Here is a 27,972-nt window from a genome sequence, read left to right as displayed (position 1 = left end):
TTTCTAGACAGCAGTGTAGGAAAGGGCAATCCAACCAAAGTACAGTAGTTTCTTCAATTGAGGAGACAGAGGTTAGAACTCAGGAAGACCAAGGCAGCTCTAATTTGGAAGACACAGCCAGAGAGGAATCAGCTACACAGCGAAGGAGCTCTGAAAATCATCATGAGGGTCCGTTCTGTTGCTTTTTTTTTTTTTTGCCAAATGTAGGATGAATATGGGCTTCTCTGGTAGCTCAGCTGGTAAAGAATCCACCTGCAATGTGGGAGACCTGGGTTCAATCCCTGGGTTTGGAAGATCCCCCTGCAGGAGGGCATGGGTTCTATCCCTGGGTTGGGAAGATCCCCTGGAGGAGGGCATGGCAACCCACTCCAGTATTCTTGCCTGGAGAATCCCCATGGACAGAGCAGCCTGGAGAGCTCCAGGCCATGAGGTCACAAAAAGTCGGACATGACTGAGAGACTAACACTCAGCACAGCAAGCATATATGCATAATAAAATTCTACAAGACCAAGCAAATTCCAATGAGGGAATTGGAGCTAAAATATTTTTAGAGCTCACATAGGGCTGGAAGATATTCACATGTTTTAAATAGCCAGAATGGTGAGATAGCACTGAAAGCAGGGAACATTGAGTACAGACTCCAGAAGGGTCACAACTTTGTAGCAGGGCTAAAATAGTGGTAAGATAAAAGATACTCTAGATTCATTCTAAGTAATTTAAAAGCAAGCTTTGAAAGAATCAAGATGATCCACAAGTAACTTAACTACTTGAAAAACAAACTAAAAACACTTTAATGGAGAACAGTGAAATCCAGACACTCAACAATGTAACATTTACAATGTTCACTGTCCCATCAAAAATAACAAAGAGGCTGGGAAAATATGACCCATATCCAGGAGAAAAATTAGTCCACAGAGACAGACCTAGAAATGACAGAGATGATGAAATAAGCAAAAATTTAAAGCAGTTATAATAAACACATCAAGGGTTAAAGGAAAACTATAAATTGTGTATTTAAGAAGCACAAAAAATCTCAAGTAGGCTAAAGAGAAAAATCATTCAAAGATAAATTATATTCAAATTCCTGTAAAGCAATGACAGAGAAAATCTTTATCTCCCAAAAAAGACATTATATAAAGAAGAACAAAGATAAAAAATGATAGAAAAAAATGAACCTAGCTTTCCACATCCAGAGAAAAACATCTTTGAAAAGCAAAAGTAAAGTAAATATTTTTTCCAAACAAAATTTTAGAGCATTCATTACCTGCACCTCTTTGTACTATAAGAAATATTAATGAAGTCCTATAGGCAGGAAGAAAATGATACCAGATGGAAATTTGGAATTCCACAAGGAAATGAAGAACATCAGAAATGATAAATGTGTGAGTAAATGTAAAATAATTTTTCTTATTTTTAAACTTTTTAAAAATAAATTTAAAAAACTTTCTTATTTATTTAAACAACAGTAGACTGTTTAAAAGCTTAAGGCAATGGCACTCCAGTACTCTTGCCTGGAGAATCCCATGGATGGAGGAGCCTGGTAGGCTGTGGTCCATGGGGTCTCGAAGAGTCTGACACAACTGAGGAACTTCACTTTCACTTTTCACTTTCACTTTTCACTTTCATGCATTGGAGAAGGAAATGGCAACCCACTCCAGTGTTCTTGCCTGGAGAATCCCAGGGACAGGGGAGCCTGGTGGGCTGCCGTCTCTGGGGTCGCACAGAGTCGGACACGACTGAAGCGACTTAGCAGCAGCAGCAGCAGCAGACTGTTTAAATGTATTGTGGGGTTTATGTGTGCGTGCCACTTCAGTTATGTTGGACTCTTTTCAACCCTATAGGCTGTAGCCTGCCAGGCTCCTGTGTCCATGGGATTCTCCAGGCAAGAATACTGGAGTGGGCTGCCATGCCTGCCTCCAGAGGATCTTCCCAACCCAGAGATCGAACCATCATCTCTGGCAGTTCCTGCATATAGGTGTATTCTTTACCACTGAGTCACTGGGGAGGCCCTGTGGGGTTTATAACATACGCAGAATTAAGGTGCATGACAACAATAGCAGAAAGAACAGAACACAAAAAGTGGAAACATTCTGTAGTGAGGTTCATATGGAATGTGGTACAATATTAGTTGAAGGTGGACTAAATTAAGATAAAAAATACATATTGTAAACCCTTAAGCAAGCACTTAAAAAATAAAGCAAATTCATAAACATAGGATGCCTTTTTATTTATCTGTGTCTTGTTAATTTCTTTCATCAATGTATTATAGTTTTCAGTGTGTAAATCTTTCACCTTTTTTGTTAAGTTTATTCATACGTTAAAAAAAGTTTATTCATATGTATTTTTATCCTTTTAATGCTATTGTAAATGGGATTTTTTTTCTTAATGTCCTTTTCAAATTGTTCATTGTTAGTGATTTTTATATGTTGACTTTGTATCCTGAAACTTTGCTGAATTTGTTTATTAGTTCTAACAGTTTGGGGTATAGTCTTTAGAGTTTGTTTATAAAAGATCATGTCAACTGAAAACAGAGATAATTTACTTCTATCTTTCAGATCTGGATGCCTTTTATTTCTTTTCCTTACTCTGGCTAGTACTTCCAGTATTACATGTAATAGAACTGCCAACAGTGAGTATCCTTGTTTTGTTTATGATTTAGAGAAAAGTCCTTCAGCTTTTCACAAGCTGTAGGCTTGTCATGTACTACCTTTGTTATGTTGAAGGACATTCCTTTAATAGCTAATTTGTTCATCATTTTTATCAAGAAGGGTATAAAATCTTGTCAAATGCATTTTCTGCATCTATTGAGGTGACTATATGATTTTTTTCCTTCATTCTGTTAATGTGATGTATCATATTTACTGATTTGTGTATGTTATGCCATTCTAGCATCCCAGGCATAAACTCATCTTGATCATGATGTTTGATGCTTTCATTGTAGTGTTGAATTTGGTTTGCTAGTATTTTGGTGAGGATTTTTATATCTATATTCATGAGGAATATTGCTTGTAATCTTTTTTGTAACTGTTCTTATTTGACTTTGGATTGATTACAGAAATTAAGGAAGGCACATATAAACGGGATGACATCCCAAGTTCATGAATTGGAAGACTTAATATTGTTAAAATGTCCATACCACTTGAAGCTATCAAAAAAAAAAAAAAATTGAAGCAATCTACAATTTCAATGCTATTCCCAAACTCCTGATGACATTTTTTTACAGAAATAGAAAAAACGTCCTGAAATTTATGTGGAACAACAAAAGATCCAGTGGTCTTTAGAAAGTGACCAAAACTGGAAACACCATATATTCTGATTTCAAACTATTACAAAGTTATAGTAATGAAAAATTATGGTGTTGGCATAAAGACAGACATATAGACTAATGGAATAGAATAGAGAGTCAAGAAAGAAATCCATTCATATAACTTCAACAAAGGTGCCAAGAATATATGATTAGGAAAAGATAAGTTTCTTCAACAAATGGTATTGGAAAAACTGGATATCCAAATGCAAAAGGATGAAATGGAACACTTTTCTTACACCATACACAAAAAATCAACTCAAAATAGATTACAGATTTAAATAAAAGACTTAAAATTATAAAACTCCTAGAAGAAAACATAGTGGAAAAGCTTTATGACATTGATCTTGGCAATGACTTCACAAATATGACACCAAAAATTCAGCAACAGAAGGCAAAAATAGTCAAATGGGACTAAAACAAACTGAAAAGTTTCTGCATAGCCAAGGACCAGCAACAGAGTGCAAGACAACCTACAAAATGAGAGAAAACATTTATAAACCATGTATCTGATAAGAGGTTAATTTCCAAAATATATAAGGAACTCATACAATTCAAGAACCAAAAAAAAAAAAAAAAAAATTAACCCCCAATTTAAAAATTAGCAAAGGACTTTGAATAGGTATTTCTCCAAAGAAAATATGCAAATGGCCAGTAGGTATATGAAAAGGTGCTGAAAGTCACTAATCATGTTGGGAATGCAAACCAAAACCATAGTGAGATAACACTTCCTACCTGTTAGAATGGCTATTATTTAAAAAAAAAAAAAAAGGTAAGTGTTGGCAAGATTGTAGAGGAACTAAATCCCTTATATACTGTTGGTGGGAATATAAAATGGTGTAGCAGCTATGGAAAACAGTATGGAGGTTCATCAGAAAATTAAAAATAGAACTACCACATGATCCAGCAATCCCACTTCTGAGTATCAGGATCTCGAAGAGATTATCTGCACTCACATACTCATTCTACCATTATTCTCAATAGCCAAGAATATGCAAACAACCCAACAGTCCATCAAGAGACAGATGAATAAAGAAATGCAGTACACATGTACAATAGACTATTATTCTGCCTTCAAAAAGAAGAAAATCTACCATTTGTGAGAACCTGCATGGAACTGAAAGACATTATGATCAGTGAAACAAGTCAATCACCTAAGGATAAATAGCACATGATCCACTTATATGAAGGATCTAAAATAGTCAAAGTATCTGAAATATCTAAAAAAGTATCTTTTCCTTATAGAAACAGAAAATAGATTGGTAGTTGTCAGGGAATGGCAGGTGAGGGAAGCGGGGAGTTGTTGTTCAGTGGGAATAAAGTTTCAGTTTAGCTAAATGAAAAAGTTCTAGACATGTGCTAAATAACCTAGTGCCTATAGTTAACAGTGTGGTATTGTGCACTCAGAAATTTGTTAATAGTGTAGATCTCATGTTAAGTGTTCTTACTACACACACACAAGGAAACTTTTGGAGGTTATGGATATATTTAATACCATGGTGATGATAGCATGGGTATATGTATATGTCCAAACCCATCAAATTGTATGCATTAAATATGTGGTTTATATCAGTTAAAACCAAATAAAGCTATAAAAATAAGAATGAAAAGCTAATGAGGTGATAAAGATGATACAGTACAATAGTAAAAAATAATCCTAATGAGGCAAGGATAGAGAGATAAAGGAACAAATTAAATTGAAACAAAAAGAAAACAAGTAGAATAGTAATCTTCAATCCAACTACATCAACAATTACATTAAATGCAGAAGGTTTAAACTATTACATGGTAGATTTTATCCACTTAGAGTAAATTAAAATGTAAGTCCCAATTATATGCTGTCTGGTAGGTTAACTTTAAATACAATAACACTGATAGGTTAAAGAAACCAAAAAAGATATATTATGCAAACACTAATTATTACAAAAAACCAGAAATGACTATGTTAATAATATTAGACAATATAGACTTAAGACTATCATCAGAATAAAGAAAGACATTCTATAATGATAGAAGAGTCAACAAAAAACTCCCATAGGAATCCTAAATGTGCATTCACCTAATAACAGAGCTTCAAAATGCATGAAGCAATGACAGACAAAACTGAAAAAAGAAACAGACAAATTCACAAATGTACTTGTTAGCTGAAGACAGGAAATCAGTAAGTATATTGATGAGGTGAATATCATCAACCAACTTGACTGTACTAACATTTGTAAACCCCTCCATTTCAACAACTGCAGGATATATAGTCTTTTAAGTGTATGAGAAACATTACTAAATGGCCTATTTGCTGGGCCATAAAAATTAGTTTCAATAATTTTGATGAAATTGAAATAAAAAGAGTACATTCTCTGACCAGGACTGAATTAAAATAAAAATGAGTGATTGATAAATATCCAGAAAATTCCTAATTATAGAATTAAAGAACACCATTCAAAATATGTCACAAAGAAGAAACCATAACAGAAATTAGAAATATTTTTATCCCAATGAAAACAAAAACACAATGTATCAAAACTTGACCTTGGATAGGCAACAATTTCTTAGCTAGGACACACACACACACACACACACACAAAAGGTAACAAATTTAAACAAAGACATTTGAGGGAGAACAAAAGAAAACCCTTGGAAGAGGGAGAAGATTAAGCCAGTGGTGGTAAGCCTGACGGTAGGAGGGAACTTCTCAGAACTACCTAAGGATACAGATGGAGTGACATTTATCTTGAGATGCCAAATAATAAAACCAAGAAGTCAGGTAAAAGAGAAAGCAGAAAGGGCAACTTAGTTATGAAATGCATTAAGATTAGCACATGAAAGAGCAGGAGCACCCGGCTGAGAACCAAGAGTGTGGACTTGGAAGAGATCACAGCTTAGAACACTGGCTCCTAGAGCAGCGCAGATACTTTACTACACTGGTACTCATATATTAAATATTTTGGAATACAGTCATAATGTTTGTGTAGTGCCCCCACCTACAAAAAAAAAGTGAACTATAAAGACTATCTGCTGCTTTCAACTAAATCTAAAGAGGATACTTGTGTAGTAATTCCATATAACTGAAAAGTTATAGTAACCAATCCCTTATGGAATGCCTCAGTTCTCCAGTTTGACACATTAGAGAAATCCCTAGGTTGTATTGATGCCACTAACAACTTTTTTTTTAAAGCATGTAAAATTATTGAATTAAAAAGTATTTTAGACATTTGAATAAATTAGAAGATTTTCAATAGCTCTTTAGCCCTATCAATCCAGAAACAGCCCAAATGTTTGTTTGTTTTTTTTTAATCACATATTCTCTCTTCCAAGGGTCATCTTTATGTCCGGAGGTCTAAAGATGGGTAGGTGAAAACAGAGGGGTTTCTTTCTATTTTACTTTCCTGGACAGCATGAAGGAAATTGACAATTCTGCAGCAAGACTAGGAATTTCCCATTGGAGTCTGCAGCAACAGCATTCACTTGAAATGTTTGACTGTGTCTCTGTTTATAGATAGATTCTGATGCTGCCTCTAGCTAGATGATCAGGAAACAGGCGACTCTAGTAGCATGGAGAACCAGCCCAGGATACAGTTTATGTGGAGAAAAACTTAACCTTTTAAAACAAATTCTCTATATCCACAGTCATTGTTCAGTCACTAAGTTGAATCTGACTCTGGGACCCCAGGGACTGTAACTTGCCAGGCTCCTCTGCCCAGCGGGTTTTCCAGGCAAGGATACTGGAGTGGGTTGCCATTTCCTTCTCCAGTATCCACAGTATCCTTACTTAATCGTGGAAATAGCAACCAAAACTGACTTGAATCCAGCTTTGTGCCTGTCCCCCAAAATATTAATAATGAACTCTCTGGTGTCTGAAGTCACAGATTCAACAGCTAATAGCCTCAGGAGTGGTGTATGAGCAAATATTTGGGGCGGGCGAATCTTCCTATTTTCTTTTTGTTTCTTTTCTATTGTGTAGAAACCAGCCTTCATTAGGAATTATTGGGACCCAGCACACAACTTGAGGCAATTGAAGCTAAGGTCCTAAAACACTGACTTCTTAATGACACCTCAGAGACCCAGAAGCATTAATGCTGACTTCCTAAAGCATCTAATCTTTCCCAGGGAGCAGTTTTCCCTCCTGATAGAGTTTGCCTCATTATGACAACATTGAGTTGATACCCTTATCTTTAAAACAACTCAGAGTAATTCCTAAGTCCTGGAAACAGTCACAGCATAAGAATTTATAATAGTCACATGTGAAAAATAAACAGGTACTCCAAAGAGGACTAATTTACTTACGGAATAATGCCAGAAACATTAAATGTGATGGTTTTGCTTTTAAATAAAATGCAGTTAATTTGATTACTATTTATTTTATTTTTTGCCAGATTTCAATCAACTTTTATGGTAGGATTAAGCTTGTAAGTAGAGTGTTGTGTTTTTTAAAAAATAATGGAAGCACTTTTCCAAACTTCACCATGGTTAACTAATGGGAGGATAATGTTGTACATTATGGATCCGTGCTTATCCTCCAATGTATTTATCCACAATGCATGCGTGTTTAGGGTCTGGGTTAGAATGAGTAGGTATGTGTATTGCAGACTCTCATTAATTCATAACAGCTTAAATTGTGATTTTTATTTGGCATCCTACTGTGGAACCCAGTCGAGAATGCTGAACTACTCAGCTAAACATTTTCAAATCCGTGACTCTCCATCTGGTTATTCAATCAGAACAAAATCCCTGCAAAGAAAATCCTCTTCTTAAAATGTACCCCATTTTCCTGGCTAAGAATCATTCTGGAGAAATGTGAACAGTTTGCCCAGTTGTTCAAGGAGTTTATTTGCAGGAAAAACTAACACTATAAATATCAACAGCACTTAAATGGAAGTGAAGAAAGAATTCCCTCATCCTGCATAATGGCAGGTTTGTTAGAAATAATTATACAGAGAAAATGGAAATGGGATTTATTATTTTGGAGCATTTTTTCAAAATGTGAAGTCACCATAAAACAGTCTCATATGACTCCACTGACATGTCAGGAGTAGCTATATTAGCATCATTATGTTTTATAAAAACTTCAAAGTAATGGTAATTTAGTACCTAACACCATGTAAGGTCTTCATAAAAAATAAAAACTGCTCTAAACAAGCAATAATATTCTTGTGCTGCTGCTGCTGCGGCTGTATCACTTCAGTTGTGTCCAACTCTGTGCGAACCCATAGATGGCAGCCCACCAGGCTCCCCCATCCCTGGGATTCTCCAGGCAAGAACACTGGAGTGGGTTGCCATTTCCTTCTCCAATGCATGAAAGGGAAAAGTGAAAGTGAAGTCACTCAGTCGTGCATGACTCTTAGCGACCCCATGGACTGGAGCCCACCAGGCTCCTCCATCCATGGGATTTTCCAGGCAAGAGTACTGGAGTGGGGTGCCATCACCTTCTCTGAATATTCTTGTTAGAGTAAGCAATTCTACCAAACAAGATGCCTGGACACAGTGGCCTATAATAAATATTTGTCAAATGAATACCAAAATATTCCACTCACAGTTCATGGGACTTTTGTTCCTATTAAAACGGTAGAGAATTAGACTCCCACCTTAAGTAGCTAAAACAGAGCCTTTTATAGAGATATTCTGTTTTCAATGTGTTTTTCATTTCTTTAGTTCATTCACTATCCCTATCTTGGAGAAAAATGGGAAAAGTAAACATTGCAATTATTTTTTTTTCTTCTTAAAAGGTAAGTCTGTTTCTAATTAGAGAATATTAGATAAAAGAAGATTTGGGGGTGTGTGGCTATGGAAAAGTGATAGGAATTGTATAGGTTAGAATTAGCAGGCTTGGCTATCATGTTGAACAGAATAAACATCATGTAAACACTGGGTGCTGGAAAACATTTTGTGTTTCTAAATAAAAAATGGTTCTGTAATTCCTTTACCATTAGGACAGAGAAAAAAAATATTTAAGGGGAAATGGTGAAAGTGAATCAAGGGAAAGCCTTGATTCACTTAAAAAGAACTATGACAAGAGGTTATAACATAGCTTTTCTCCAAGATGGGTAACCATGTATGTGTAACCATTACTTCTTTGGAAGTTGGAGTCAATTCTTCTATGCTCTTGAATCTCAGCTGGTCTATAACTACCATGATCAATAGAATATAACACTATATAACTTCTCAGATTAGGTTCTAAGAAGACTTGCAGCTCTCACTTGGCTTCTTGGAACAATCACTTCTGGGGGAAGCAACCACTCTGTAAGAAGTTCAGAGTACCATGCTGTGTAGAAACCCAACACAGCCACGCACAGAGGCCTCTTGAGAGAGAAATGTCCAACCAGTCCTTACAGCCTGGAACCAGATATGCAAGTTAAGAAGCCTTCAGATGACTCTAGCCCTACCTGCATCTAGCTGCACCCCAAGTGAGAAACACCTTGCTGAGTTTATCAAACCATTGCCAACAGAATAAATGTTAATAAATTGTTGTCTTAAGCCATTCAGTTCTGGCAAGCTAAAAAACACAGCATAAAACCACCAATAGTCAAGTTTTCAGAAAAACATTTAACATTATTCTATTGTTGAACATTTAAAGAAACAGTGAGATTTTAGAATAAAGTGGGAACCAAACTAATGGTCACCTTTCCACAAGTTGCTAAAATCAGAAGACCAAGTCTTGTTAACCCTCCCCATTCTTTCAGGCCCCTCATCCAATCACCAAGTTCTCCAATTTACCTTCCTAATATCACCTGATTCTAAGTACGCCTCCTCATCCACATTGTCATTGCCTTATATGACATTTGAACTTTTCGTCTAAATGACACAATGTCACTTCCCTCAGACCCTCTAAACCCATTTCATAGCTATCTATCTTTCATATTATTATCCTAATAATCTTTTTACAGCAAAGTCCTCTCATCTTTCTATCTAAAATCCTTCAATGGCTCTTACTAACAGTTATATGGATTTTAAATTCCTCAGTCTAACACATGAGGGTCTTTATGTTCAGGCATCCTCCTGCCTCTCAAGTCTCATCCCCTACCATCTCCTCATATGTCCCTCCTATCAAATTAAACCTCTTGTAGCCATCAGAGGGAGTTAGGTACCTCTGCATTGATTTATCCAAATGCTTTGCATTCTGCTTATAACATGCATCCCTCTGCTGTCTAACTCCTACTTGTTCTTTGAAATTCAGCTCAAAAATCACCTCTTTTTAGGAAGGTTTCCCTGAACTGGCCTATCTAATTTTTCTCATCATTTTGAATTTTTGTTGTTGTTTTTTATTAAACTTTTTATTTTGTGTTGGAATATGGCTGATGAACAATGTTGTGATAGTTTCAGGTGAACAGCAAAGGGACTCAGCCACTTTGTCTTTCTAATTTTAACATCTCTCCTTCAGACTCCCATGGACTCATTTGCTTTTCCACTTGTGAGTTCAGTGCACTTGAGTTAATTTCCTGAGTCCCTTATGTAAAGCAAGGGAGACTGAGATGACACCTGACACATATCAGCCCTCAATAACACATTCCTAGAGGGAAATAAATGGGTTATTGAAAGCCATGATATTTTCATTTATGCAGTGAAAATCATAAATATTACTTCCAACTGTGAGTATAAAGCTGTTTCTCTGAGGAGGGGCACACAGTTCAAACTAGAGGCAATGAGAAGCTTGTCAGAGGTCACCATAACAAGTATGAGGATGATCCGGCAGGCAGAGTGGAGAGAAAAGTATCTTAGCAGATGGATAAGCTTTGGCAAAAATGTAGAAGTAGAGCGTTCAGGAAGCATACATAAATCAACGTGGTGAATGCTTCACACTCTGAATAGCAGAATGTGAGGCTGGTATGATGGTCAAAAGCCAGAAGATGGGAGGCTCTGAGAGGACATTATACTGAATTGTGTAGGCAATGGGGAGTCATCACAAGATATAAACCAGAAAAGAAACACTGGGGTTATATGTTAGAAACCTTAGTTGTGGGAAATTGTTTAAAGGAGGGAAGTAGAAAGGAGAGAGGTGTGGCTAAGAGTCTAATGCAGTAATTCAGATAAATTTAAAAGACATGGAATTAGAATTCACAAGGTTGGTTAACTGTATATAACGAGTGGCAACTAGAATGCTCTCAGAATTTTGCTCTGTGTCATTCTGTGGTGGTGGCAAATTAAAGTTAAACTAATTTTCAAGGATTTTTGAGAATTTTACCATGCATTTTGAGTTAATTAGAGACGTTTTGTAATATGAGACATGATATTTTGAAAGAGATGTTTCTGACAATAGTCTCCATTTGTTATGAAATAGCCAAGAAATAGAATTCCTTTGGATTATGCCATAGAGTCTCCATGTAATCCCAAAGAGTCATTAAACTTTCTGCACCTCAATCTGGCAAAAGTTTCCATATAAGTAAGAAAAAATATATGCCTCCCAGATAACTCAATGAAACAATTTAAAAGTAAATTTGTCTGGTAATTTCTGTTTCTAAAAGGCAAAATGAAATACAACCTCAATTTCCTCCTCTATTAAAAATTTTTTTTGAAGAGAAGGCTTAAATGATTTCAAATGGCCCTTTCAGCTCGAAGATCAATAACTCCGTAAGTCAAAACACTTGGTTGGAGCTACATTCTACCCAGATCAGCAGCTGATCCTCAACAAGAACCAAAGGATTTATGGTGGAGATAGGTTGTCCTATTTAAGCACTCCCTGCTGAGTAAAGTAGTACTTCCTTTTATTTGTCTTAATAGTCTGGTTCTTTATCGTGCTACTTTTTTAATGAGGTGTTTTCATTTAACAAATATTTGTTGAGTGCCTACTATGTGCCAGGCACCACATTAGGTGCTAGAGAAATAAAACAAAATGGCACATGTTCCCTTTTGTTACATTTGTTAACTGTAAAGCATGTTCAAGCCAAAATCCATCAACTTCTAAAGTAATATTTATCATGTACACGATCCTGCTCTAGGAACCATGCCAGGCTACCCCATTAAACTTGATGGGCCTGAGAATAGTAAAACTATACACTGTATAATGTATTTATAGTATATTGCAAGGCAACAAGGTCCCCTGAGAAGGGAAGGCAGGGAAACTGAAAAATCATCATAAGTGCACTTGGAACTCAGAACATCCACAAACTCCCTGAATACTTCATGACTCCATTTCTTTACCTATAAAATGGAGATAATAAGGCCTACTTCTAATATTCTTCACAGGATAAGGATTAAATAAGTAAAAGCACATTAAATACTTCAAGCCTTAAGAAAGAGCACTAAATAAATATTAGGTATTGTTATTTGGTAGCATTACATAAAATTACATTAAAGTTAAAAGCCTACTGTAGTTATTCTAATGGAAGTTTAAATCCCAAAATGAAAGCAAGGTGAATTGAATAACTAAAATCAGGACACACCCCTAATCAGATATAGTTAAAAACTAAAATTAAAACTGGAATTAAAAGTGCATGACTAATAAAAGATGGTTTCTTGCACAGGACAGAGCTTACAAGATGTTTACTTTGTGCCTATAAAGCAGGGGAGGAAAGCATGAGCCCTACCCTGGGATGACCACTCTTGAATTTTAAAAATGAATCTTCGACTGGTGGCAGCTTTCAGAGAAACTCCTCATTGTTGGGGATCACGCATCCCCTGAAGATTATGCTACCAGCTCTCCATGACAAAACAGGGACACCTGCACACCAGGGTATTTGATGTGTGTCAACTTCAACAGCAGAACCAGTTGTTAATCTTGAGAGGTTGACTGTAATGGAAATCAGTTGTCTCTGCTCAAAAGCCGTACTTAGGTTTTGTTCAAAAGTTCTATTATAAAATATCCAGGCCCTAGGAGGTGTGTTAGTCGCTCAGCTGTGTCCGACTCTTTTGCGACCCAATGGACTGTAGGCTCTTCCGTTCATGGAATTGTCCAGGCAGAAATACTGGAGTGGGTTGCCATTCCCATCTCCAGGGGATCTTCCCAACCCAGGGATCAAACCTGGGTGTCCTGCACTGCAGGCAGATTCTTTACCATCTGAGTCACCAGGCCCTAGAAGAAGACAATTTCTCATGAACATTTTTTGGCTAATATACCCAAAGCTAAGAACTTCCCATGTGGCACTAGTGGTAAAGAACCCACTTGCCAGTGCAGGAGATATAAGAGATGCAAGTTTGCTCCAAGGGTTGAGAAGATCCCCTGGAGAAGGGAATGGCAACCCACTCCAGTATTCTTGCCTTGAGAATCCCATGGACAGAGGAGCCTGGCAGGCTACGATCCATAGGGTTGCATAGAGTCAGACATGACTGAAGCAACTTAGCACACACCCAAAGCTAAGGTAGGCACTAATGCCAAACAGAGAAGCTAAACTAATAAAACCTTCATCCACCTCCACATTAGAACTATCTTCAAGCTCAATAAGAGGAATCAGAATGCAATTCAGTACCCTCCTCAAGTCCCAAGATGGAAAGCTTCATGAATAGGGAAATAACGGACGTAGCAATACCATAGTATTTCTTTCTCTTTCTGCTTCTGTGCTGTAGATAAGAGGATGAAAGAGAGCGAAGTGGAGTTTCTTTTAACCTTACTTACAACAATTCTTTTAGTTTCCTAAAGAGGAAATGAATAGAAGAGATGGGTGAGGAGATATTTGGATCCTAAGATTTTAGCATCATTAGGTTCTCTGATGCTAAGAATGGCTGAATGTTTAAAGCAAATCTTCAGAAATGGCTTTTGACTACAAGCTAGCTTTCCAGGAAAATAAATAAAGGGAAAATATTAGTTAGAAAAATACCAAAGTTTAACTAGATTTTTTTAAGCGTCAAAAGAGTATTTTTCAAATTCATATTTGTTTAAACCAAAATTGTTTTAAAAAGAGGCTTATTTGGATAAAAAGTGGAAATTACACTGCCATTAATCTTTAAGGAAATAAGTAGAGAACCACTGACTAAATCTCAGGCAAAACTATACCTTTTATATTAAATATAATCCAGGGAACCTCACATACTTTATTTCAAAGGTGAATAAATCTCTTAAGAAACGTGATTCTCTAATAATTAAAGTATCTAAGCAAAAGCAAGTCCACAAATTCTAGTGAGTTGCACAACTTTCTGAGTAACAAAAAGAGTCTTAGAGTCTTAAAATTCTTAAACTCAAATTCTCCCTTACAACAAATCTGTATCTATTTTATCTTGGGAGATAAAAAATATTAAAAGTATAAAATCCCTTGGGAATTAACTCTTCATCTATATTAAAGCTATAAATCACCAGCTACCAACCACTGACTGAAATTAATGATATTAGTCCCTATGCCATTTCCACTTAACTTCTAATTCTCCAAGACTTATAAGGTGAAAAGAAGATAGCACAATTTGGCTTTTAGTTTACAAAATACAATTGTTAAAATTCTCACTCTTGCACTCTAATTAGATTTTACACAAACACACACACACACACACACACACACATTAGAGGAGCTAAGATTTTGAAACTTTTTGTATGCTTAGTGTCTTTTATCCCCAAAACTTTAAGATTTATTTAACATTTATTATGTGGCTCAGTGGTAAAGAATCTGCCTGCAATCCAGGAGACAACAGGTTTTATCCCTGGGTAAGGAAGATTTCCTGGAGAGGGAAATGGCAACCCATTCCAGTATTCTTGCCTGGGAAATCCCATGGACAGAGGAGCCTGGTGGGCTATAGTCCATTTGATCACAAAAGAGTTGGACACAACTTAGTGACTAAACAACAACAAAAGCACCTCCTACATTTTCTTGGCACTATTTCCATCTTAGTAGCCTTGCTACTTTTTCACTTTTATGAGCTTCATTCCACAAGATACTTCAAACAACATACCATACCTAGCACTACCCCTGACGAAAGAATGAAACCCGGGTGGGCAGATTCTTTACCATCTGAGCCACAGGGAGGCCTGAATAAATAAATATCAGCAGCTAAAACCTCATGGTTCTCCCCCCTCTTTCTCCTGAATGCTATCACCAAGACTCTACTCTATCAGCAAATTTTAAATAGGGAAGATAATTCAAGAGATCCCAGAAGGCTCTCAATTCAGTCTAAAATCCATATTCTGCCACCGACACCTCCAAACAACTTTTCAGGATCCTAAAGTCTTGAACTAGTGTAGACTTTCTAGCTGCCTACATAGTATTTCAAATGATGTTCTTGCTAAGCACCTTAATGTTTCACAGATATCTCCTAACAGGATAATTTTGAATCATAATTAAATTTCAGTTCCTCACATCTTTCCATTTCAACTCATCCAGACACGGAGCAAACTGTTGCCAAATGGTGGGAGGTGGGACCTAAAGGAGAGCCCGACTTGAGAGGGCCCTCTGTTCCCCAACCCTGAGTCTAATATGGTAACTGTTTTCAAAGGATTCTCTCACCTGGACTATGTGAAAGATGATGCCTCTGTGCACACTATGATTTTCTTTCTCAGTTAGTCCTGAGAACTAAATTATTTTGTAAACACAAACAGACTCATATGGGAGGCATCTAATATCTACATTCATCACAACATCTTAGTGAAATAAATCCACATTATTTCATTATTGTCATTCTTTAATGTCTGATTAGTTAGAGGATTTAACTCCAAATTTCCTCACTGTGGGCTTCCCTCATAACTCAGTAAAGAATCTGCCTGCAATGCAGGAGACCCTGGTTCAATTCCTGGGCTGGGGTATCTGCTGGAGAAGGGATAGGCTACCCACTCCAGTATTCTTGGGCTTCCCTTGTGGCTCAACTGGTAAAGAATCTGCCTACAAAGCAGGAGACCTGGGTTTGATTCCTGGGTTGGGAAGATCCCCTGGAGAAAAGAAAGGCTACCCACTCCAGTATTCTGGTCTGGAGAATTCCATGGATTGTATAGTCCATGGCATTGCAGAGTCAGACACGACTAAGCGACCTTCACTTTCTTTCCTCACTGCCATCCCCTGCAATAGATCAGACTACAGTATTTTTGAAACAGAATAAAGCACTGTTTGCAAACCTAGTAAAGAAACCTGGAAGTAGCAGGAGGACACCCTTCAAGTACTATCAGAATAAATGTGGTTCATATTTAATTCTGAGATTCTGCTCCCAACCACGCCCCTCCGAAAAAAGTACGGTCATAGATTTTTCATCTTTCTCATTTTTAAATTTCAGACTGTCTGTAAAATAACACTTTTAAGCTTTCCTTTTAAAAGACAAATACATTTAGATCCTCTGTTTTTAAAAGGGCCACCTTAGAGAGTCCTAAGAGTTTAAAGAGTAGAATTCTGCCTGGTTTGGATATCAAAAAAGGGACAATTTGTCTCTAAATGGTGGAATAGTAACTCTAGGGTAAATTATTCCAAATTTCCTTCAGCTACTGGTACTGGGTTTTTATCTATGGGTACCATCAGTTTTGCAAACCTCAGGCCAACAATCACAGAAGTTGAGAGAAGCCCATCAGGGGAAATCAATCCTAGTCAGGCTTAAAGAAATCTTTAGCATCTACATTTCTTCCAAGCTGAATCACAAACAGTCCACACCCATCATGATCCCTCTTCAAATAATTTCTTCATTTACCTGTGTGGCATTTCCTGAAAGTAAGGAATGGGCTTGACTGGATGAGCTATTATCTCATTAGGATTTGTGAAGGACCAAGCAGACTGGAATGCTTTTCATGATCCCCCCTCCCATGTCCCATCTCCATTTCCCATACCCTGGCCACCGTTTGTACTGTTTGCCTTTTCTCAGTTTCTGTGTTGCTCAAGGCAGATAGATAAGCCCTTTAAATGATTACTACCACTCTGCATTAGCTTCCAAAGCCTCTGACAATTTTTCCATGTTTGAGAATTGCTTTGTGATAGACGTGTTGACAATGTAAGGCGATAACTCAATCACAAACCAGAACTTCTCAGAATAAATGGAAATGACCCAAAGACTCTCTGGGAATCTTTTCCTAAGGATTTTTAGCCATAGGTCTGTCCAAAGCACATGTGGAAGGCAAGATCTATTTTTCTTGTTCTTTAATCAGCAGAAATACCAGCAATAGTAATAAAGGTATACATATGAGGTTTTTTTTTTGGGGGGGGGTCAATATGATAGTTTTCATATCACTTTTATTTTTTCCACTTTCTCCTTTTAGATTATCCAAAAGAAAAATCATACAATTTCTCAGTCTGGTATCCTAGAAGAATTACAAACTTTGATTTTCCTGTAGAAACAAAATAAATGCTTAAAGGAGGGGGAGATCAAAACATAATGCTTCCCCTCCGCCCTGCTGCATGCATTTTCATGCTGCCTGGGGTTCATTTATATCAGTGTAACTGGAGGTACAAGGACATAGTCAGAACTCTTTCTCTGGTACAACAAGGACAGATAGGTATTACATTTCAGCTTGAGAGACAAAAAAAAAAAAAAAAAAAAAAGGCAAGGAGAATTTGCTAAATATTTGCTTCCTTCTCAGAGCACTGCTAAGTTTTCTTTTGCTAGTTGACTGAATGCCTGTTGCTGAACAAAACCCTGCAGTGGCACTGTAAAAACTGCTCTGTCTGAGTAAACTGGGTGGATGCTGAAGGCACAACTGTCCCACCTTGCCCCACACCATCCCACAGTGTAGGGGGCTTCTAGGAAGGACAGGGCCACCGAAGAGCCCCCCTCCCAAGAAGTGGGATTCCCACTTGAGCTAATTGGGAGTGGACAGGTGTGGAGAGTAGGAAAAAATAAAGGAAACCATGTCAACTTCATTTTGAATCATGAAGAAAACAAACAAAAAACAAATGACAAAGTAATGGGGCAGAGAGAGGACAGACTATCATAGATAAAAACACTCTATTAAATGGAAAAAGAGCTAGTCATGCAAGGAGCCAGAGGAGCGATCCGGGCAGAGAGCAAAGCAAATCCAATGGCCATGCGGTCAGAAAGAACAGAAAACTCGGCACAGAGGAAAAAGACTTTTTCTTGTTATTGTTTTAATGGCTGAGTTTCTAATGCCTGGCCAAGAAATAAAACTATATACTAACCAAGCATGGGTTAACTAACATGTTTATGTTTAAAATTAACCTATTATTTCAAACATTTTCTGGAGAGAACACTTTATTATTATGATTATTTGAATTTATTTTTTTCCCCAGGGACCAATTATGTCTGGCTTGTTGTTTCCTTTGAGAGCCCAGGAAACTGCTGTGATGAGGCCTGAGCAGTCTATACTTCTATTCCTGATTTATTTTCTCAAACACCCCTGAAAACATGTTGTTAAACTGTATATATAGGTCTGACTGTTAAATTGTTTTTTTTGTTTTTTTGTTTTTTTTTTTTTACTTTATCTTTCTTACAGAAGCCTTCTCCTGGCAACACCTACAAGCTGATTTAAAGATTGATGGCAACAAATCAGATCTTCATGCACAGGGTGGATGGTGCCCTGGGCTTTGACTCCACAGGAGTCTATTGATGTAGGATTCTAATTAGCCAGGTTTGCTTGATACCAGATGATACATCTCTTCACAAGGGCAAGACCACCTTGTTTGTGCATTGGGGCAAAGTACTTTATTGGAGACTGTCAGACTCTGGATAGTGTTAGAGGAGCAGAGGGTTGGATCCCCGGCATCTCTGTGTCATCCCCTGCTATTCTGCATCCTACTCAACATTTGTCTAAATTTGGTATCACATTGGCTTTCTTCTGCTTGATTGATTTTTATTTTTCAATACATAATAATAAATGATTGCCAACAATCAATGGGATCATTGCACAGCCAATCCAATTTAATCACAAAGATCACATCTGGTTATTTTACTCATTTTAATGATCAAACAGGATCAACCATGAAGAAATTTTTGGCTCTTTAAACAATCAGTTAATCTCATAAACTTCTAAACAAGAACCTGATGAAAAACAGTCAAGTTGGGTTGTGTGTATACACACACACACACACACATACATATATAGATGGCTTATGTGATGAGTTAAACAAATTTATTTAAACATAAATTTATTTCTTTCACTGCATCATGGAAATAGATCAACCTATATTATATTCAGATTTAATGTTCTTGTGCTTAGATACTAATAGATTTGTTCACTACTTTTAGATTTCTAAAATTTTATGTAAACCAAGTTTTTGCAAATCTAATCATGTTTTAAATACATTAACAGAATTTACTACTTAAATTTTGAATCTGTGTATAATCAATGAAATTCCTTTAAACACATCTCTTGTGTAGAGGTGGAATTTCATATAACAGAGTTTGCTTAATAGTGAGTTTGGTTGCAAAATTCTGTTTCCCAGATAACTTGTAACAATTTTTAGTATATCTAAATTTGTCAGATTCATTTATGGAAAAACATAAGAAAACCATGTTTCTGTGTTTCAAAGAAGTGAAGGAAGGCGGCTTGTTTCTTCCTAAACCAGTAAGTTGGATCCAGAGGAGGAAAATGTAAATATGAATTCTCTATCAAGCACATTTCCTTCTGTGAGGGGTTTCATGGCAATCTGATTGAAAAGAATATATTCACGTACATTGATTGTTAGGACAGCATTTTTGTTAAGTGGTTCTGTTGAGTAAATATGACTTATGCCCCTCTTTCTCATCTCCATAATCTTCTTGTTGTCCACCTAAATCTTTCTGACATACTATTGCCAGGTTACCTGAGCTTTGTCAGATCTTTCAAAACCAATCCAGTCTCTCTCCTTTCTCTCACTTTCACGATAATCTGCCTCCCACTATTGTATGTGAAGAAGAAGCTGTTTTAAGAAAATGTATTTTATAGCAAATAGATTAATAGGTTCCTCAAGGGGGAAATATTCAGTATTTACATACACACATAAATAAGTTGTATACGTACAGCTTTGCTTATGGATTTAGCAAAAGGGAAAAAACAGATTTAGAAGACACAAGGAAATTTAAAGGATCAGCCACTGTTAGCAACACTTACCTAGAATTGTAAATGAATAAACAGAAAACATGGACACTTTTAGTGACTAAGAACGTGAACTGTACGAAATAAGGAAATCTAGTTTCTGATTATTGTGTTTTCTTTTTTTATGCTTAGTATCATTTTGTACTTCAGACTTTCCTGAAGAAATCTGGGTCATCTACAGTAGCTCTCCACAGGGTACACAAGCAGACTTTAAAAATTACCTTAGCTCTGTAGATACCTACCTTCCCACATGGTTTTATAAAAAGAGAATCTAACAGGAAATTTTTAAATGTGTACTCAAAAATATTTATTGTAAAAGTTTCATAATTATACTCAAATTCAGTATTTAAAAAATTTTTTAAACTTTAAAATCAACGTATGTGAATATATTCTTTTCAGTCATATTGCCATGAAACCCTTCACAGAAGGAAATGTGCTTGATAGAGAATTCAGATTTACAACTTTAAAAAAACTAACCCTGGCAGTCTCTTTGAATGAATATATTAAAACATATTTTCCCATATAACTAATGAAAAAGAACAAAAAAAAATGCATTCAAAACCACTGACATTTTTTTCATTTGGTTTCTTCCAAATTTAAAATGATGAAACTGCCATGATTTCAAGTTTTTAGTAAAATTTTCTCTCAGATTAAAAGAAGAAATACATGAATCTGAATGTAGTTTTTTTTTTAAAACGGTTGAGTTATAAACCAAAACGCCTAAAAATAGGAGTTTATGGTGGAAATGACAGCATTTTAACTATAAAGGCATGAGTGGTGTCCTTTTACAGATGCCTAAATCAAACACAGAAAAAAGTGCTGGGTTGCCAGGACATTCAGTACACTTTCCTTTAATTGCCATATATAGTTAATAGCCTAATCTTTTTTTTTTTTTTAAAGAAAATAAATTGCAAAGATGGAAGCAACTCAATTACATAATATCTTCCCATGCAAAAAAAACATATCAAAAACAATGAATTTAATCATTCTGTGGTCTGGGTTGAATTCAACACTGAAATCTTTTATTGAACTTCACAGGAACAAAGAACTTCAAACTTACAGATGACCATGTTTGAAGTTGGATAGGACGCTGACCATACTATGATTGTCTGATACTAAAAAAGGACACAATACAGTATTCCAACCAGGATTTGGGCTGATCTGAGAAACTCAAGAAAAGTACTGTGAAAGAATTACAGATATAGAATGACTGGATAGGACATTTGATCTTGCTTCTGAGACTGAACTTAAGAACCTCTGTTTCAGATTAAACAGTATTTCATTGCGTTTCTTTTCCTTTTTTTCTTGTCACAAAAGTACTTCTACAGATTAAAAGAAACCATCAGAATGGAGAAACAGAATTATGCAGGATGTATTATACCTACATAGGTCCGGAAGCTTCCTGATATTTGTTTGAATAATTCAAGCTTTACTCGAAATATTGATACTAAGCAGTATCAAACCAAACTCTGGGATCACACAGTGGTCTTTTCTACAATGTGTGTGATCAGTAACAGCAGTGATCCTATCCTATAATATACCATAAAACAGGAGGGAAAAAAATCATCTCACATTTTAGAAATGCAACTGCCCCATTAGCCTAAATACACAGTGTAGGCAGTCAACATTTTATGGTTTTCATTATTTTCAAACATTATGTTGCAAAAAATTGTACAGAGAATGTTTTGACTATATATTTGACATTTAGAAAAAAGTAAGAATGATGGCAACAATAGTATTGACTATAGCTTAAACTTACATTATCAAGATAACTACATCAAATAAATTTGAAATTAATATAATTTTGATATAAATCTTGAATCATATAGTTTCCAACATTTAAATAAATATTTTCACCACATTAATTTGCATTTTATAGATAACCAGTGAGGACCTATTATACAGTACAGGGAATTATACTCAATATTTCATAATAACCTATAACAGAAAAAAACCTGAAAAAGAAGTGTATGTACATACATATGTACATACACACACACATATATAGTACTGAATCATTTTGTTATACACCAGAAACTAATACTATACTATAAATCAACTATATTTCAATAAAAAATAAAATTTTTAAAAATGTGCACTTTTGATGATATTTTCTAGATAGAAGATCTGTGGTATATATTTAGTTATGGCATGGAATTTTTTATTGTGCTTCCTTCCATAGCTTAGGATATACAAAATTAAATATAACTGCTTCTGTTCATAGAATAATTTTTACTTTCTATTATTACAGTTGCTAATTATTGAAAAATTCAAGGTTATTTTTTTAATTAATTTAAAATAATGAAATCTATGATAGTAGGTGAACAATAATGTGCTTAAATACATAATTTTGAAGCTTGTTACATACATAGACTACTTTAAAAGAATGAGTGTAAATATGGTGTTATCTTCATTCTGAATGTGTAAGAATTACTTCAAATAAATTTTAAACATGTAATTGGATGAAAGAAAACAAATGACACATTAAATTACATACACAATATTGAGAGAGGAATAACTGTAGCAAATTAAAAACTACTTCTTGAATAACAAAACCAGTAACCATCTAAAATTTTATTTGTATTACTTTAGATATGTACTACCCAGCTTTAAAATTATTTATTATATGATTGCTTAGTTTTTAATTATTTTGACCATTATTTATTCTCCCACAATTAATACTGAGATTGTAAGCAAGAGCTCAGACTAAAAATAAAAGATCTTGCTGCTAGTATCAACTTAAATTCATCATACCTTGAATAATTTTTGAAAGTGAAATTCTTAGGGCTTAGAAAACCAATCTAATGAGACTCTTTTTGATTCAATTTAGTCAAAATTACCTAAACCAAACCAAACAAGAGTACACCGTACATGCAAAATCCACGTTATTCAGGAGTCTGGAGGATTCGCTGAAATAACCAGAAACGAACATAAGCAGGGAGCGGTGCTGTGCTGGCACCTAGTGGAGAAGGCAGGAGAAGAGTCATTTACCAGGCTGAGAAAAGAACACATGTTAATTATTTCAATCTATGCCTTCTATCACACACCTCTGAAAAGAAGACAAATGAAAAGTATCTGGGGTAATTCAACTTAAGTATACAGCCAAAAGTTACAATTTTAATTTTCTGCAAGGACTAAAAAAATTTTTGAGAGGCGGGATGGAATATGACTAGCTGTGGTGAAAAATATAACATAGTAAAAACAAGGATTGTGCAATTTTCTTCTCCCTTGATAAATTCTGCCAAACCTGGTCACACTAGTCTATTCTCTGTCAAGCAAAGAATTTTTATGAACTCAAGTGACAGGCTGTTTGTGAAGTTCTGTCTGTATTTGGGACATAAGTCACCAAACACTACTTAACATTAAATGTGGAATTTTCAAATGTCAGTATTACATGCAGAGTTATAATTATGTTTCCTTCTCAGCATGTTTAGGGGAAGGACATATTTAAATTTGAGTCCTACCTTCTCTTATTTTTTGGAACTAGGTACGGCATGTTTCTGGTGGAGAACTTCTGCCTTAGAAGGCAATGTGCTCCCCAATCCAATGCAAGCAAGTAAAGGCAGAATTCCTAAAACTTAACGGGGAGTGTAAGACATCAATTAAGTTCCCCAAGTGAATCAACGATCTCTTCCAGTTGGGAGATTCTATGATTTCCAAAAGGAGACATTTTCTTATATTTTTCTACACTAGGAAATTCATTTTAGTTCACTGTCCCTATCAGTATTCCAAGGACTGCATTGATCTCCTTATTTTTTGTTATTCTTGGAATGGTTGGTAATTATTTTATGATGAAGACAAAGAATGATCAAATCATACTAAACTCAAATCAAGACTGATCTTACAGTATGTGAGGAGTCAACTTTTTCATAATTGCATAACTTAGGTTACTAAAGTGCAAGTACTCCATGATTTACTCCAGGTCGGCTTTGCTTTATCAAGCAGCTACACTGTTTTGTGAAAGTCATTCAGTCATGTCCGACTCTTTGCAACCCCGTGGATTATACAGTCCATGGAATTCTCCAGGCCAGAATACTGGAGTGGGTAGCCTTTCCCTTCTTTCAGGGGATCTTCCCAACCCAGGGATCAAACCCAGGTCTCTTACACTGCAGGTGGATTCTTTACCCGCTGAGCCACAAGGGAAGCCCTTGTTTTATACTGTTTAAGGAAGCTATTTTAATTTTTAACTAATACATGATGAGAGAGATTTATATACACAGTCTTTCTTATTAATAACCTTTTTCCCTCATTTTTAATCATGGAGAACAACCCATTTTCATCCTGTTATATTAACCTGATGACATCTTGCACCTAATGAGGTGCTAAGGCTTATCCTATATTACTGTACTGATGCTCAACTTTAAAAACTGATACTTTGGCTAACATAATTGGTTTGTCTTATGTCTTAGGCATCTAGAAGTTTATTTCAGAGCACATGGATGAACTATTCTGTGTATCACACTATTGGAGGGTTGGTACTGCCCTGGCATTCTCTGCCCTGCTGCAACACTAGAGAGAACAAGATCAGTGACCCCATTGCGACTCTGGGTCTCCTGAAATTGCAGGGAACTGCTGGATAATCCACATTCAGAGCAGCATTACTCCCCTGGCTCCATACGACAGATACACTACCTAACCTCAGAGCTCTGCCACATCAGGTCAGGGTGGTTTCTCAAAACATAGAACCGAACTCATGTTCTGGACCATACGACATGGCCTTGCAGTGAGCAAGTGTCCTTTGGTTGACTAGGAAATCTCTTTGCAACAAATGTGATTAATTGATTGAGAAAATAAATAGTCATTGACTCTTTATACGAAGTTTGATATGATCACTACTAAATTTATGAGAAAAATAAGAAATTCATTGTAAATTTTTTGCAGGTAGACACAAGTTTATTGGTGGAGCTACAGTAGAGTCCTGCTTCTCTCTGGGATAGCCAAGGGCACAGTGCCAACAGGGGAATGGACAGACAGACCCCAAAAGGACACATGGATGGTCAAGTTCACTGGCAAGGGAAAGTTTCCTGTGATGGACACCCCAAATCCCTTAGAAATTCTAAATTCAACTTCTTCCCTAACCCTGCTCCAGTCACATCACAGAACCATGTCTTGTGGCCATCTCTGTACTTTTTCAGGTGACTTTGCCTAAGAGTGACCAGAGGTAAAGGTTTCTGTCCCCAGAGATCAGTTACCAGGATCATGTCCTGAAGCCTGTCCACATTTGGGATCTTGGCCCAGCTGTGTGACAAGGACAAGGATGAAAGATCAAGAGCCTGCCACGAATGCGAGGGAAGGATATGGGGACAAGTAGTAGAAAAAAAGCAATAGCCACAGTGGGCGCAGATAGTCTATCATAGAAATTCAGAGGAAGGAACCTGCCTCCAGCTCAAGAAGGGGATTTGAGGAAGATGGTATCAAGGAAGACTTCCTGAAGGAAGTGGCTGAGATATGAGATATGGTTAGGACTTGGGAAACCATCATGGTGGAGAAACGCACACTTTGTTTGAAGCTACATGGCAGATGATGACAGGATTTTCTTTCTCTCTCAGACAGACAGCCTGAGGAGAAAGCCATCTGTTCCAACATCAGAAGGGTGGGGCTCCCAGCAGCCCACCCGGACACAGGCATGGACAAGTGACTACAGCCTCCCTAGTTAATCCACAAGAAAACCACTGCATATTGGTAACGTACTTCTAAGCCCACTGAGTTGACCGGTGGCCTTAACAGCAATGATAAATTCCATTTTTCTCTTTTTCAGGCCATTGCATCTCCTATCATTTTCAAGTATAATGAACATTACTTCAGAAGCCAAAACAGAGAACCAAAATTGAGTGTCCTAAAATGAGGTCCATTGCCTGCAGCTGATTATCCCATCGTTGTTCATTTTTGCTGTGTGAATCAATTCTAATTTTCAAACTGAAATATATCATGCTTTGTCATGAACATGCCAAATCATGTTTGTTTCTCCAGGTTCCTTCCTCCAGGAGTGCCTTTCCCAGCCAACCTTCTTAGGACAACCAAAATCAAGCCAAATAATAAAACTTCTCCCTTTTGATCCAGATTACTATTTTTAGTTTTTAAGGACTACATGTGAGTGTAAGAGGAGATGGTTATTCATTCTGCCTCTAAAATGTTTCCATAATCATCTCAAAACTACTGGGTAATGAGGACAGTTATCTTTATTTAAAGAAGAAAGTGAAACTTTGAAGTTAAGAATATTGCTACAAAAGGAAGTAGAAATGTGAATTGGTACCATGTACTCAAGTGATAATATCTCATTTGTAGCCTATTCAAAACAAACTTCAACAGTATGATCCAGTGAATCCACTTCTGGGCACAGGCCCCAAAGAACTGAAAGCATGGAGTAGAAGAAATATTTCTATATCCATGTTCACAGCAGCACTATTCACAGCAGCCAAAAGGTGGAAACAACCCAACTGTTCATCAACAGATGAATGGATGAACAAAATGTAGTATATACATACAATGGGATCTTATTCAGCCTTAAAATGGAGAAGGAAATGGCAACCCACTCCAATATTCTTGCCTAGAGAATCCTGTGGACAGAGGAGCCTGGGCTGCTGTCCATCGGGTTGCACAGAGTCAGACACGACTGAAGCGACTTAGCATGCATGCATGCATGCATTGGAGAAGGAAATGGCAACCCACTCCAGTATTCTTGCCTGGAGAATCCCAGGGACATAGGAGCCTGGTGGGCTGCCGTCTATGGGGTCGCACAGAGTCAAATGCAACTGAAGTGACTTAGCAGCAGCAGCCTTAAAAAGGAAGGAAATTCTGATACACGCTACAACACGGATAAACTTTGAGGACACTGCACTAAATGAAACAAGCCAGGCACAAAAGGACAAACGATACACGATTACACTTATATGAGGTACCTAGAGTAGTTCAATTCCTAGAGATAGAGAGCAGAGTGATGGTTGCCCAGGGCTGGGAGGAGGGGAATGAATGATGAATAATTATTTAATGCACACAGAGTTTCAGTTTTGTAAGACAAGAAGAATTTTAGACATGAATGGTAGTGATGATTGCAAAACAATGTGAATATATTATTAATGCTACTGATGGCAAATTTTATGTTATGTATTTTATCATAGTGAAGAACATACCTAAATTTTAAAAGCTGGCAAAAAAAGTTTCACCATTCAAACTCGAGGAGTTTGAACATATGTATGTAAGCAAGCTAGCCAAACACTCTACTCCTGTGATGTATGCATGCTGAGAGTGATGATACTCAAACTTCTGTGAGAACAAGATAAAGGCATCAGACAAATGATCGAATACCTCAAGAATGTTGTGAATATACAGATAATACTAGATTCAGAACAAGAAATAAAGAGAATGATGTTATTATTATAAATAATACATTTATTATTATGCTGCTGCTAAGTTGCTTCAGTTGTGTCTGACTCTGTGTGACCCCATAGACAGCAGCCCACCAGGCTCCTGAGTCCCTGGGATTCTCCAGGCAAGAACACTGGAGTGGGTTGCCATTTCCTTCTCCAATGCATGAAAGTGAAAAGTGAAAGTGAAGTTGCTCAGTTGTGTCTGACTCCTAGTGACCCCATGGACTGCAGCCCACCAGGCTCCTCCGTCCATGGGATTTTCCAGGCAAGAGTACTGGAGTGGGGTGCCATTGCCTTCTCTGATTTATTATTATAAATAAATATAATTATTATTATAAATAATTATAAATAACACAATGAAACACATTTGCAAATGCTAATTTACTCCTGTGTTTCACATTGTACTAATATAGTAAAAGTTTATTATTAAAATACAATGTTAAAATCTTTGG

The 27,972-nt window shown here is 36.5% G+C and overlaps 1 protein-coding gene and 1 long non-coding RNA gene across 8 annotated transcripts in view; both read right to left on the bottom strand.

Annotated features, from left to right (window-relative positions):
* Positions 1–27,972, bottom strand: part of SLC25A21 (solute carrier family 25 member 21) — a 519,679-nt gene that overhangs the window by 262,328 nt on the left and 229,379 nt on the right. The window lies entirely within an intron of this gene.
* Positions 21,804–27,972, bottom strand: part of LOC123330694 — a 45,245-nt gene continuing 39,076 nt past the window's right edge. Inside the window, exon 2 of the long non-coding RNA XR_006546749.2 lies at positions 21,804–23,112. This is a non-coding gene — a long non-coding RNA (uncharacterized LOC123330694). The remainder of the gene's footprint in view (positions 23,113–27,972) is intronic.

The sequence above is a fragment of the Bubalus bubalis genome, chromosome 20 (genome assembly GCF_019923935.1).
Source record: "Bubalus bubalis isolate 160015118507 breed Murrah chromosome 20, NDDB_SH_1, whole genome shotgun sequence".
Classification (NCBI taxonomy): Eukaryota; Metazoa; Chordata; class Mammalia; order Artiodactyla; family Bovidae; genus Bubalus; species Bubalus bubalis.
The sequence above is the reverse complement of the archived record's forward strand: the minus strand, read 5'-3'. Positions and strand labels throughout refer to the sequence as shown.